The sequence below is a fragment of the Ranitomeya variabilis genome, chromosome 1 (genome assembly GCF_051348905.1).
Source record: "Ranitomeya variabilis isolate aRanVar5 chromosome 1, aRanVar5.hap1, whole genome shotgun sequence".
Lineage (NCBI taxonomy): Eukaryota > Metazoa > Chordata > Amphibia > Anura > Dendrobatidae > Ranitomeya > Ranitomeya variabilis.
Window position 1 is genome coordinate 1,167,362,295 of NC_135232.1, and position 14,032 is coordinate 1,167,376,326.

The 14,032-nt window shown below is 44.1% G+C and overlaps 1 protein-coding gene across 4 annotated transcripts in view; it reads right to left on the reverse strand.

Annotated features, from left to right (window-relative positions):
- DQX1 (DEAQ-box RNA dependent ATPase 1) overlaps positions 1-14,032 on the reverse strand; it is a 108,862-nt gene that overhangs the window by 57,368 nt on the left and 37,462 nt on the right. The gene's annotated exons all lie outside the window — the stretch shown is intronic.

Here is a 14,032-nt window from a genome sequence, read left to right on the forward strand (position 1 = left end):
GCCCGCTATATTACCACATTTGACAATGGGCCAACGCATGTCAGAGACATCTTGAGGAGACATTGGCCAATCCTCCAAATGGATCCGGACATAGCTGGACGTCTGGGTGATTCTCCCACCATCACCTATAGAAAAGCTTGTTCGCTACAGGATAGAATTGTGCATAGTCACTATACTGCACCCCAAGTAGGTACGTGGCTTAAGAGCAATGTCACAGGGTGCCATAGATGTGGCCATTGTACGGCCTGCCAGTACGTAGATCCAAGTAAATCCTTCGTGAGTAATGTAACAGGGATGACGTATGAAATCAAACAGTTTATTAACTGTAGCACAAAGGGGGTTGTGTACAGGGCCTTTTGTACATGTGGTATGGAGCACATTGGCAAAACCATCAGAGAATTCAAAAAAAGAATTGGAGAGCATGTTGGTGATGTGGAACACAACAGGGACACGGCTGTGTCTCGACACATCAACCACATGCATAATGGACAAGTAAAGAACCTGCGCTTTGTGGCTATTGAAAAGGTCTCCGCACCTTTGCGAGGTGGCAACTGGGATCAGTTGCTCCTTCAAAAGGAGGCTAAGTGGATTTTTTATCTGAATACTATGGCACCCCATGGTCTGAATGACCAAATTAACTATGGATGCTACATTTGATGTTTCTGATTAAACCTAACTGTGGATGGCCTAGCTCTGTGTTACACAATCTGGTGTACCTCTCCATAAATCATTCCCTTCTGTCACCGTTTTGGGTTGTTGCATTTTTGTTAACTGATATCTTATTGTGCCCCTAGCATGCATCACGCTATTGGGGGCCTTTGATTACCATTCTATTTCCACAATTTATATTATAGGGTTCAGATGGTTATGTGCTTTTCATTCACATAGAGCATTCCTTTATAACATCTTGCAGCAGAAGTAAGGTGTTTTAGTTACCTGTGTGCTGCCGATGTTACTTATTCATATGAGCATTCCTATTTAACACTTCGCAGCTGAAGTGATGCGGTTTAGCTATTTATGCGGAGTTAACGCTGTTGATTTACACATAGCATTCCTATATAACACCTTACAGCTGAAGTGATGTGGTTTAGCTATTTATGCGGAGTTAACGCTGTTGATTTACACATAGCATTCCTATATAACACCTTACAGCTGAAGAGACGTGGTTTAGCTATTTATGCGGAGTTAACGCTGTTGATTTACACATAGCATTCCTATATAACACCTTACAGCTGAAGTGATGCGGTTTAGCTATTTATGCGGAGTTAACGCTGTTTATTCATATGAGCATTCCTATTTAACACTTCGCAGCTGAAGTGATGCGGTTTAGCTATTTATGCGTAATTAACGCTATTTATTCATATGAGCATTCCTATATAACACCTTACAGCTGAAGTGATGCGGTTTAGCCATTTATGCGTAATTAACGCTATTTATTCATATGAGCATTCCTATATAACACCTTACAGCTGAAGTGATGCGGTTTAGCTATTTATGCGTAATTAACGCTGTTGATTTACACATAGCATTCCTATATAACACCTTACAGCTGAAGTGATGCGGTTTAGCTATTTATGCGTAATTAACGCTGTTGATTTACACATAGCATTCCTATATAACACCTTACAGCTGAAGTGATGTGGTTTAGCTATTTATGCGTAATTAACGCTGTTGATTTACACATAGCATTCCTATATAACACCTTACAGCTGAAGTGATGCGGTTTAGCCATTTATGCGTAATTAACGCTATTTATTCATATGAGCATTCCTATATAACACCTTACAGCTGAAGTGATGCGGTTTAGCTATTTATGCGTAATTAACGCTGTTGATTTACACATAGCATTCCTATATAACACCTTACAGCTGAAGTGATGCGGTTTAGCTATTTATGCGTAATTAACGCTGTTGATTTACACATAGCATTCCTATTTAACACCTTACAGCTGAAGTGATGCGGTTTAGCTATTTGTGCGGAGTTAACGCTGTTGATTTACACATAGCATTCCTATATAACACCTTACAGCTGAAGTGATGCGGTTTAGCTATTTGTGCGGAGTTAACGCTGTTGATTTACACATAGCATTCCTATATAACACCTTACAGCTGAAGTGATGCGGTTTAGCTATTTATGCGGAGTTAACGCTGTTGATTTACACATAGCATTCCTATATAACACCTTACAGCTGAAGTGATGCGGTTTAGCTATTTATGCGGAGTTAACGCTGTTGATTTACACATAGCATTCCTATATAACACCTTACAGCTGAAGTGATGCGGTTTAGCTATTTATGCGGAGTTAACGCTGTTGATTTACACATAGCATTCCTATATAACACCTTACAGCTGAAGTGATGCGGTTTAGCTATTTATCCGTAATTAACGCTGTTGATTTACACATAGCATTCCTATATAACACCTTACAGCTGAAGTGATGTGGTTTAGCTATTTGTGCGGAGTTAACGCTGTTGATTTACACATAGCATTCCTATATAACACCTTACAGCTGAAGTGATTGGGTTTAGCTATCCGTGCATGGCCAACGTAAGTGCATATGATCAACCTATATGGGCAGTTGTTCCTTATGGGGATATCTGTCCTATTAGCTTATTATTAAAGCTCTGGTCTATTTATGCTGTTTTTGAAGCACATATACCTTTGTTTAAGGTTTACACGTGGATACTATCCACCTATGAAATGTCCCCACTATTTATTATTTATTTTGGCTCTATCATATAATGCCCCTCATGTAACTTTATGGTACCCTTTTATATGGCCACCATGATGTAATGGTTAAGAGGCAGAATCGCTCCGGGTCATTGCGGTGTCAACTATCCGGTTTTATCCGGTTTTTTCATCGCTATTTACCCACTATTAGGCGTCCGGTTACCACGGCTACAGTAACATCCGGTTGTCTACCGGATGCTGATTCTCACCGTCTATCGGCAGCATCCCTGGATACGTGTACTTCATGAATTTCTATGTCCGGGGATATACCATTAACTATTGCCCACTGGCAATGTAATCTAGGTATGATGATCTTTGTTATTTACCCACTATTAGGCGTCCGGTTACCACGGCTACAGTAACATCCGGTTGTCTACCGGATGTTGATTCTCACCGTCTATCGGCAGCATCCCTGGATACGTGTACTTCATGAATTTCTATGTCCGGGGATATACCATTAACTATTGCTCACTGGCAATGTAATCTAGGTATGATGATCTTTGTTATTTACCCACTATTAGGCGTCCGGTTGCCATGGCTACAGTAACATCCGGTTGTCTACCGGATGTTGATTCTCACCGTCTATCGGCAGCATCCCTGGATACGTGTACTTCATGAATTTCTACGTCTGGGGACATACCATTAACTATTGCCCACTGGCAATGTAATCTAGGTATGATGATCTTTGTTATTTACCCACTATTAGGCGTCCGGTTGCCATGGCTACAGTAACATCCGGTTGTCTACCGGATGTTGATTCTCACCGTCTATCGGCAGCATCCCTGGATACGTGTACTTCATGAATTTCTACGTCTGGGGACATACCATTAACTATTGCCCACTGGCAATGTAATCTAGGTATGATGATCTTTGTTATTTACCCACTATTAGGCGTCCGGTTGCCATGGCTACAGTAACATCCGGTTGTCTACCGGATGTTGATTCTCACCGTCTATCGGCAGCATCCCTGGATACGTGTATTTCATGAATTTCTATGTCTGGGGACATACTATTAACTATTGCCCACTGGCAATGTAATCTAGGTATGATGATCTTTGTTATTTACCCACTATTAGGCGTCCGGTTACCACGGCTACAATAACATCCGGTTGTCTACCGGATGTTGATTCTCACCGTCTATCGGCAGCATCCCTGGATACGTGTACTTCATGAATTTCTATGTCCGGGGACATACCATTAACTATTGCCCACTGGCAATGTAATCTAGGTATGATGATCTTTGTTATTTACCCACTATTAGGCGTCCGGTTACCACGGCTACAATAACATCCGGTTGTCTACCGGATGTTGATTCTCACCGTCTATCGGCAGCATCCCTGGATACGTGTATTTCATGAATTTCTACGTCTGGGGACATACTATTAACTATTGCCCACTGGCAATGTAATCTAGGTATGATGATCTTTGTTATTTACCCACTATTAGGCGTCCGGTTACCACGGCTACAGTAACATCTGGTTGTCTACCGGATGTTGATTCTCACCGTCTATCGGCAGCATCCCTGGATACGTGTATTTCATGAATTTCTACGTCTGGGGACATACTATTAACTATTGCCCACTGGCAATGTAATCTAGGTTATGATGATCTTTGTTATTTACCCACTATTAGGCGTCCGGTTGCCACGGCTACAGTAACATCTGGTTGTCTACCGGATGCTGATTCTCATCGTCTATCGGCAGCATCCCTGGATACGTGTACTTCATGATTTTCTACGTCTGGGGATATACCATTAACTATTGCCCACTGGCAATGTAATCTAGGTTATGATGATCTTTGTTATTTACCCACCACTAGGCGTCCGGTTGCCACGGCTACAGTAACATCTGGTTGTCTACCGGATGCTGATTCTCATCGTCTATCGGCAGCATCCCTGGATACGTGTACTTCATGATTTTCTACGTCTGGGGACATACTATTAACTATTGCCCACTGGCAATGTAATCTAGGTATGTTGATCCCTGTTTAATTATATATTTTTATCGCCAATGTATTGCGGTCATTGAAATGGTTTCTTCCGGTTGCGGCTATGTGATTGTCACCTTGGCGACGGTGACATCCGGTTTTTACCGGAAGTTTATTCTTGCCATATCTCGGCAATACATTTGGTACGAATACTATACGAATTCTTACTTTTGGGGGCACACTGGTAATATTTACCAACTAACAAACTATGTTATCGGTGTCGATCCCTATATCTAAGCATGCTTTTCGTCAGCGCACCGTGGTCATGGTAACGGTCACTTCCGGTGGCTGCAGGAAATAACCACTCTAGTTCAATCATGGAGCTTTATGGTGCCTTTAAGTAAGCAAATGGGCATCAGATGGGCCAAATATGTCTTTGATGGGGTATATCTTTCATTTGCTCGTTTTATGAAATTACTCTTAGCGCTTTCTTTGGTTATTAACGCGACACATAACATCTGACCCATTAGACCGGTCATATCGGTCACATGACTCCTATCTGACAGGAGATTGGTTATTTTCAGCCCTATAGCACACTATATAATTGGAAAGCAATGGTTCCTTCCACTCTCTGCAGTCCAGCATAGAGAGTGGCAGCTCCATCTGTAGCACTGAAGCACTTTATCTCCCATGCAAGCTAGTCCCCTGATGATCCTGCTTGCAAAGAAACGCGTTGGGACCTTCTAACAGGGAGAGTGCAGGGCTTACGATATTGTAGGGGTAGCTGTGGACTGTCCTTGTAAGGGCAGGAGTTTGGGGATTGAGATCATTGATAGCCCCGCAGGGATTGACAGGGAATTGTCTCCTGAAGTCGTGCGATAACGGACCTTTCCAGAGAAGCACCACTGGGGTTCCAGCTCTCATATCCTCAACAGATTGGTGAGATTGTTCCTTTATTATTACTCTCCCAACTATGTGTACCCCTCTTCATTATCTATTTTTCAGTACATGATTGACTGCTAATATTAATGCAACCAAGGCACCTATCTATTTGTTTGGGTACTTGTTATGTGCCATTGATTTATGCCTCTGGTCACTAAACCAGGTTCCTTGGTCTAAGTATTGGTACACTGGACTACTGTCAGTGTCCTTACAGAAATCCTTTATAGTACCTTTTCTATGTATGGTATACTAATTTTGAACATACCTAGTGGTACTTTTTATTGATACGTTTTTGGTGACATTTATTTCATATATTTCTTATCATTGTCTATTAAAAGTTATGTTTTAATTCCTACTTGAGCTATGTTCCCTATATTTTGGTAGGATCATGTGATTTACCACACTTTATTATTATTTATTGCTGTTTTCGAACTCAGCCAATGGCAAAAAAGTCACCCAGCCATCCTGATCAGCAGAAACAAAACATCTCAGATAAGTCTCCAAGGTCTGATTAGTTCGTTCGGTTTGGCCATTCGTCTGAGGGTTTCTCTGTGACAAGACAGCCCCTGTTCCAATCTCAGAAGCATCAACCTCGACCTGGAATGGTAGAGAGACATCCGGCTGACGCAAGACAGGAGCTGAAGAGAACCGACGTTTGAGCTCCTGAAAGGCCTCCACGGCCGCAGGAGACCAATTCGTCACATCAGAACCCTTCTTAGTCAAATCCGTCAAAGGCTTAACCACACTGGAAAAATTAGTGATGAAGCGACGGTAAAAATTAGCAAAACCCAAGAACTTCTGAAGACTTTTTACCGATGTAGGTTGAGTCCAGTCATGAATAGCCTGGACCTTGACTGGATCCATATCAATGGTAGAAGGAGAAAAAATAAAGCCCAAAAAGGAAACCTTCTGGACTCCAAAGAGACATTTAGAGCCCTTCACAAACAAGGCATTGGCTCGCAGGACCCGAAATACCATCCTGACCTGCTTCACATGAGATTCCCAATCATCAGAAAAGACCAAAATATCATCCAGGTACACAATCATAAACCTATCCAGATACTCTCGGAAGATGTCGTGCATGAAGGACTGGAACACAGAAGGGGCATTAGAAAGCCCAAAAGGCATCACCAAGTACTCAAAATGGCCTTCGGGCGTATTAAATGCTGTTTTCCATTCATCGCCCTGCTTTATACGCACAAGATTATACGCTCCACGAAGATCTATCTTGGTGAACCAACTGGCCCCCCTAATCCGAGCAAACAGATCGGACAACAGTGGCAAAGGATACTGAAATTTGACCGTGATGTTATTTAGAAGGCGATCTATACAGGGTCTTAGAGAACCATCCTTCTTGGCCACAAAAAAGAACCCCGCACCCAAAGGGGACGAGGACGGGCGAATATGCCCCTTCTCCAAAGACTCCTTGATATAACTCCGCATAGCGGCATGTTCTGGCACAGACAAATTAAAAAGTCGTCCCTTAGGGAACTTACTACCAGGAATCAAATTTATGGCGCAATCACAATCCCTATGAGGAGGTAGGGCACTGGACTTGGGCTCATCAAATACACCCTGGTAGTCCGACAAAAATTCAGGGACTTCAGAAGGAGTAGAAGAAGAAATTGACACCAAAGGAGCATCGCCATGAATCCCCTGGCAACCCCAACTTGACACAGACATTGCTTTCCAATCCAGGACTGGATTATGAGCCTGCAGCCATGGCAGACCCAACACGACAACATCATGCAAATTATGTAACACAAGAAAGCGAATCACCTCCTGATGTGCAGGAGTCATGCACATAGTCATTTGAGCCCAGTACTGAGGTTTATTCTTGGCCAATGGCGTGGCATCAATTCCCTTTAGTGGAATAGGGAATTGCAAAGGCTCCAAGACAAAACCACAGCGCCTGGCAAAAGACAAATCCATAAAATTCAGGGCGGCACCTGAATCCACAAAAGCCATAACAGAGTAGGATGACAGAGAGCAAATTAAAGTAACAGACAAAATGAATTTAGGCTGTACAGTACCAATGGTGACAGACTTAGCAAAGTTTTTTGTGAGCTTAGAACAATCTGAGATAACATGAGCAGAATCACCACAGTAAAAGCACAACCCATTCTGACGTCTGTGATTTTGCCGTTCAATTCTGGTCAGAATCCTGTCACATTGCATAGACTCAGGCTTCTGCTCAGAAAATACCGCCAGATGGTGCACTGGTTTGCGCTCCCGCAAACGCCGATCAATCTGAATGGCCAAAGACATTGACTCATTCAGACCCGCAGGCGTGGGGAACCCCACCATAAAAAAAACACCAGAACACAGGCATGCTTACCTGTTCAAGGCCTCCAACAATTGCACTACCCAGGGTGCACCAGGCCCAAGTAAAGATAGCAAACAACACAGGTGCAAATAATACCGATGCAGCCAACCTACAATCAGGAATTGGCTGCTTGGAGCACCCATGCAAAAAAATAGTCTGTATGTGGCATGTTCACACAGGACTGCAAAGTATATGGTGAAAAGCCTATTAATGACGCCATAAATATAGCGGGCTAACCATGATGCATCCTGTGTGAACAGAGGCCACAGTGTACAGAGCCATCTAGGGCCCAGGCGCACCCTGGAAAAATGTACAGTGCACCAAAAACATAACAATGTATGCAAGGTATTGGTTGATATTATGGCCACAATATATGGCCACCATAACATCCTTAATGGCTTCAGAAAGACCCTTTCTGAAAATCGCTGCCAGGGCACACTCATTCCATTGAGTGAGCACAGACCATTTCCTAAACTTCTGACAGTAAACCTCTGCTTCATCCTGACCCTGGGAGAGAGCCAGCAAAACCTTTTCTGCTTGGTCTACCAGATTAGGTTCCTCATAAAGCAATCCAAGCGCCAGAAAAAACGCATCCACATTTAGCAATGCAGGATCTCCTGGCGCCAGAGAGAATGCCCAATTCTGAGGGTCACCACACAACAAAGAAATAATAATTTTAACTTGCTGAACCGGATCACCAGAGGAACGAGGTCTCAGAGAAAGGAATAATTTGCAATTATTTTTAAAGTTCAAAAACCTAGATCTGTCTCCAGAGAACAACTCAGGAATAGGTATCTTAGGCTCTGACATAGGACTGCGAACTACATAATCCTGAATGCCTTGTACTCTAGCAGTGAGATGATCCACACTAGAAGACAGACTCTGAAGGTCCATATCTGCAGCTGAGTTCTGAACCACCCAGAGATTAAGGGGAGGAGAGAGGCTAGACAACTGCAGAAAAAAAAAAAAGTGAACTCAAGATTTCTCTTATCCCTCTTTTGCGATGCATTAACTCTTTACTGGCCTACTGTACTGTTATGATCCGGTGGTAGGATCACCAAACTGACCTAATAGGTAAACCAGAATATTAGGACGAGCTCTGGGGATGTGGAAACTATACTGACCGCAATCCTGATCCTATCCACACACACTAAAGGCAGCCGTGGAGCGTTACCTAAAAACCTAGACGCCTCGTCACAGCCTGAGGAACTAACTACCCCTAGAGAGAAAGCCAAGCCTCACTTGCCTCAGAGAAATGACCCCAAAGTTTAGACAGCCCCCACAAATAATAACGGTGAGTTAAGGGGAAAATACAAACGTAGTAATGAAAAACAGATTTAAGCAAATGAGGCCCGCTAACGCTAAATAGACTGAAGATAGCAAGGAATCTGGGCGGTCGGTACAAAAACTATCAAAAACTATCCACGCAGAAAATACAAGAACCCCAACACCGACTCACAATGTGAGGGGCGCACTCTGCACCCCAGAACTTCCAGCAAGCAAAAAAATCACATATAAGCAAGCTGGACTGAACTCATCATATAATGAAACATATTTTCAAGAGAAAAATGAGCAAACATGAACTAGCAAGACTTAGCTTCTCCGGATGGAGACAGGTCAGAAGGAAGTCCAGAGAGATCAGAACCAGTACTGAATACGACAGCAGGCAACAAACAAAGGTGCAGGTGGAGTTAAATAGGAACCAGTATAGCAGGAAATGAGGCAGCTGAGCCCAGCTCCAGACCCGCAGTATCGCTAAAGGCCACCAGAGGGAGCCCAGACGGAATTCACAACAGTGGGCCATCATTTCCGCTACCAACTTGGTAAATATACGGGGCGCTACTGAAATGCCAAATGGAAGGGCCTTGTACTGGTATTCCCTTACTTCTCCCTCCATGACTACTGCTAGTCTGAGGTATTTTTGTGAGTTTTTGTGGATGGGGACGTGATAGTACGCGTCGCTGAGATCCAACACTATCATGAAACAATTTGGAAACAGGTTTTTTATTGTTGATTTTATTGATTCCATTTTGAAGGTTTGATTCTTTACATAACTGTTTAATTTCCGTAGATTTATTATTGTGCGGAAGGAACCATCCGGCTTTGGGATCAGAAATAGTGGGGAAAAGAATCCTTTCCCCCTTTCCAGTAAGGGAACTTCTCGGATCACATCTTTGATTATGAGTTTTGAGATCTCTTGTTCCAAGGCCTGTTGTTGTCAAAGAGAGGGTTTTAATGGAGTGACCACAGTGTTGGGGAGGAAGGGTGGTAAAGTTTATTTGAAGTCCCATCTTTATTAAGTTTAAAATCCAAGTACTGGATGAGATTTTTTCCCAGGCCGGAAGGTATTGAGACAGTCTCCCTCCCACCCTGGGGGAGGTGTCACTTAGGGGTCTTTTTATTTCTTGGGGAATTGCCAAAGAGGAAACCCTTATCTCTATTTTTCCCATCCTCCCACCTGTTCTGTTCTCCAGGGGGGCGTCTGCGGAAAAACTTTCTGTTCCGAAAGGGCCGCTTAACAAATGGCGTGGCCAGGTTAGGGAACCCCTTCTTCTTATCTCCTGCTTTTTGTAGAATGTCATCTAGGGTTTCTCCAAACAGAAATTTTCCCTCACATGGGATTGAACAGAGTATTTGCTTTGTCTGTAGGTCGCCTGGCCAGTTTTTCAGCCATAGCGTTCTACGAGCTGCATTAGACAGGGCTGCCGATTTTGAAGTGAGCTTGATAGAATCAGCCGAAGAGTCGGCCAAGAAAGCTGCCGCCCCCCTAATCATGGGAATTGATTCAATTACTTTATGTCTGGATACCCCATCTCTTAACTGTTTCTCTAAATTGTCTATCCAAATCATTAAAGATCTGGAAGTACATGCGGCTGCTATTGCGGGCCTTAAACATCCCCCTGCCGACTCCCAGGCCCCTTTAAGGAAGGTATCGGCTCTTTTATCGAGGGGATCTTTCAGCGTTCCCATGTCCTCAAAGGGCAATGCAAACTTCCTTGACGCTTTAGCTACTGCAACATTAAGTTTAGGGGCTTTGTCCCATGAAGTAGAATCGTCTTCCGCAAAAGGATATTTCCTTTTAAGAGAGGGTACAGATGAATTTTTCCTTTCTGGTTTCTCCCACTCCTTTTTAATTAAGGCCTGCACGTTTTCGTTAAGTGGAAAGACTCTACGTCTTTTTTGGCCCAGACCTCCAAACATAATGTCCTGTACCGTTTTGTCAGGACGTGGGTCTAGGACACCCATTGTAGATCTTACGGCTTTCACAAGGGCATCTACTTCGTCTAAGGGGAAGCAGTGGCGGCCTCCACTCTCAGAATCCGAGGAGGAAGAGGAACCCCTTCTGTCTGACACGGTATTCTGTCTCCACGGTATTCACGGTGGAAAATGAAATGCTAGGTGAAATCCCAAGAAACAATGAAAACCCTATATTAAGGGTCACCAATCTAACCCAAGAAGAGGTGCGAAACCGGCTAAATAAGATTAAAATAGATAAATCTCCGGGTCCGGATGGCATACACCCACGAGTACTAAGAGAACTAAGTAATGTAATAGATAAACCATTATTTCTTATTTTTAGGGACTCTATAGCGACGGGGTCTGTTCCGCAGGACTGGCGCATAGCAAATGTGGTGCCAATATTCAAAAAGGGCTCTAAAAGTGAACCTGGAAATTATTGGCCAGTAAGTCTAACCTCTATTGTTGGTAAAATATTTGAAGGGTTTCTGAGGGATGTTATTCTGGATTATCTCAATGAGAATAACTGTTTAACTCCATATCAGCATGGGTTTATGAGAAATCACTCATGTCAAACCAATCTAATCAGTTTTTATGAAGAGGTAAGCTATAGGCTGGACCACGGGGAGTCATTGGACGTGGTATATCTCGATTTTTCCAAAGCGTTTGATACCGTGCCGCACAAGAGGTTGGTACACAAAATGAGAATGCTTGGTCTGGGGGAAAATGTGTGTAAATGGGTAAGTAACTGGCTTAGTGATAGAAAGCAGAGGGTGGTTATAAATGGTATAGTCTCTAACTGGGTCGCTGTGACCAGTGGGGACCGCAGGGGTCGGTATTGGGATCTGTTCTCTTCAACATATTCATTAATGATCTGGTAGAAGGTTTACACAGTAAAATATTGATATTTGCAGATGATACAAAACTATGTAAAGGAGTTAATACAAGAGAAGATAGTATTCTGCTACAGATGGATCTGGATAAGTTGGAAACTTGGGCTGAAAGGTGGCAGATGAGGTTTAACAATGATAAATGTAAGGTTATACACATGGGAAGAAGGAATCAATATCACCATTACACACTGAACGGGAAACCACTGGGTAAATCTGACAGGGAGAAGGACCTGGGGATCCTAGTTAATGATAAACTTACCTGGAGCAGCCAGTGCCAGGCAGCAGCTGCCAAGGCAAACAGGATCATGGGGTGCATTAAAAGAGGTCTGGATACACATGATGAGAGCATTATACTGCCTCTGTACAAATCCCTAGTTAGACCGCACATGGAGTACTGTGTACAGCTTTGGGCACCGGTGCTCAGGAAGGATATAATGGAACTAGAGAGAGTACAAAGGAGGGCAACAAAATTAATAAAGGGGATGGGAGAACTACAATACCCAGATAGATTAGCGAAATTAGGATTATTTAGTCTAGAAAAAAGACGACTGAGGGGCGATCTAATAACCATGTATAAGTATATAAGGGGACAATACAAATATCTCGCTGAGGATTTGTTTATAACAAGGAAGGTGACGGGCACAAGGGGGCATTCTTTGCGTCTGGAGGAGAGAAGGTTTTTCCACCAAAATAGAAGAGGATTCTTTACTGTTAGGGCAGTGAGAATCTGGAATTGCTTGCCTGAGGAGGTGGTGATGGCGAACTCAGTCGAGGGGTTCAAGAGAGGCCTGGATGTCTTCCTGGAGCAGAACAATATTGTATCATACAATTATTAGGTTCTGTAGAAGGACGTAGATCTGGGGATTTATTATGATGGAATATAGGCTGAACTGGATGGACAAATGTCTTTTTTCGGCCTTACTAACTATGTTACTATGTAACTATGTGACATACCCTCATCAGAACTAGAAGAATCGGAGTGAGACTAGGGCACAGGTGTTTTTTCCTTAACCCCCTCCCCTTTAAGGGATTTGAACGCTGTTTCTACCTCTGATCTTATTACTGATCGTAATTCAGAGGCAAAACTAGGGGTTTCTTCACAAAGGACTTGTGCTTTACAGGAACCGCATAATTTCTTATCCCAGTTCTGTTCTCCACATAAGGGGCAGTTTCTATGCTTAGTTTTCTCCGTTTTTTTTCTTGCCTAAAAAATAAATGGAAAAGGGGACCCCAATTATTTGGTGAACTTTCACGAAGATCACTCACCCATCTTGCGCCAGCCACAGGTACCGGTTCTGGAGGAGATATGGGATCTTGTATGAGACCCGAAGTAGATGGTGTCGGCTGGCTAGACATATTGGAGGCTTTACTCTGCGGCGTGGAATGGCTCCTGGAGCGGGTACTTCGGGTGCCTGCAGAGGTCCTTCTTTTTGGCTCATCTGCCTTGCGCTGGTGGTGACGCTGCTGCTGCGGCGGCTGTAAGGGCTGCGCCGGCTGGAGCTGCTGATCGCTGTCCGCCATATTGGGACTGCATGCAGCAAAGGGCGCTCCCACAGCGGTCTTTTTAAATAGCGCGCCGATTCACCCCCTCCTCCAGGGCTGCGTTCCAGGGAAGCGCTGGTCCCCTCGCCTCAAGTGCGCATGCGCGCTCTGCCCTGGACCCGGAAGTGGTCGGCGTCTATATCCAGTGCGGCAGCCATCTTGGTGCTCTCACACACCGAGCCGCCGCTCTGGACCAGGAAGTGCCTCCGCATGGCGCAAGGGCACACCGGGTCCCCGAAGCCCCTACCCCAATCCGGGGATGCAGCCGCGCTCCCCTCCGCGCGATCTGCAGCCCCATCGGACCCAGAAGCGGCGGCGTCGGACACCGTACCAGCGATGACAGGGGCCTCCCCGCCGTCATACCCCCACTGGTCGGCTCCGGATCTCAGGTACCGAATCCTTGAGGGTTCCCTGTCAGGGACAGGAAACCAAACTGA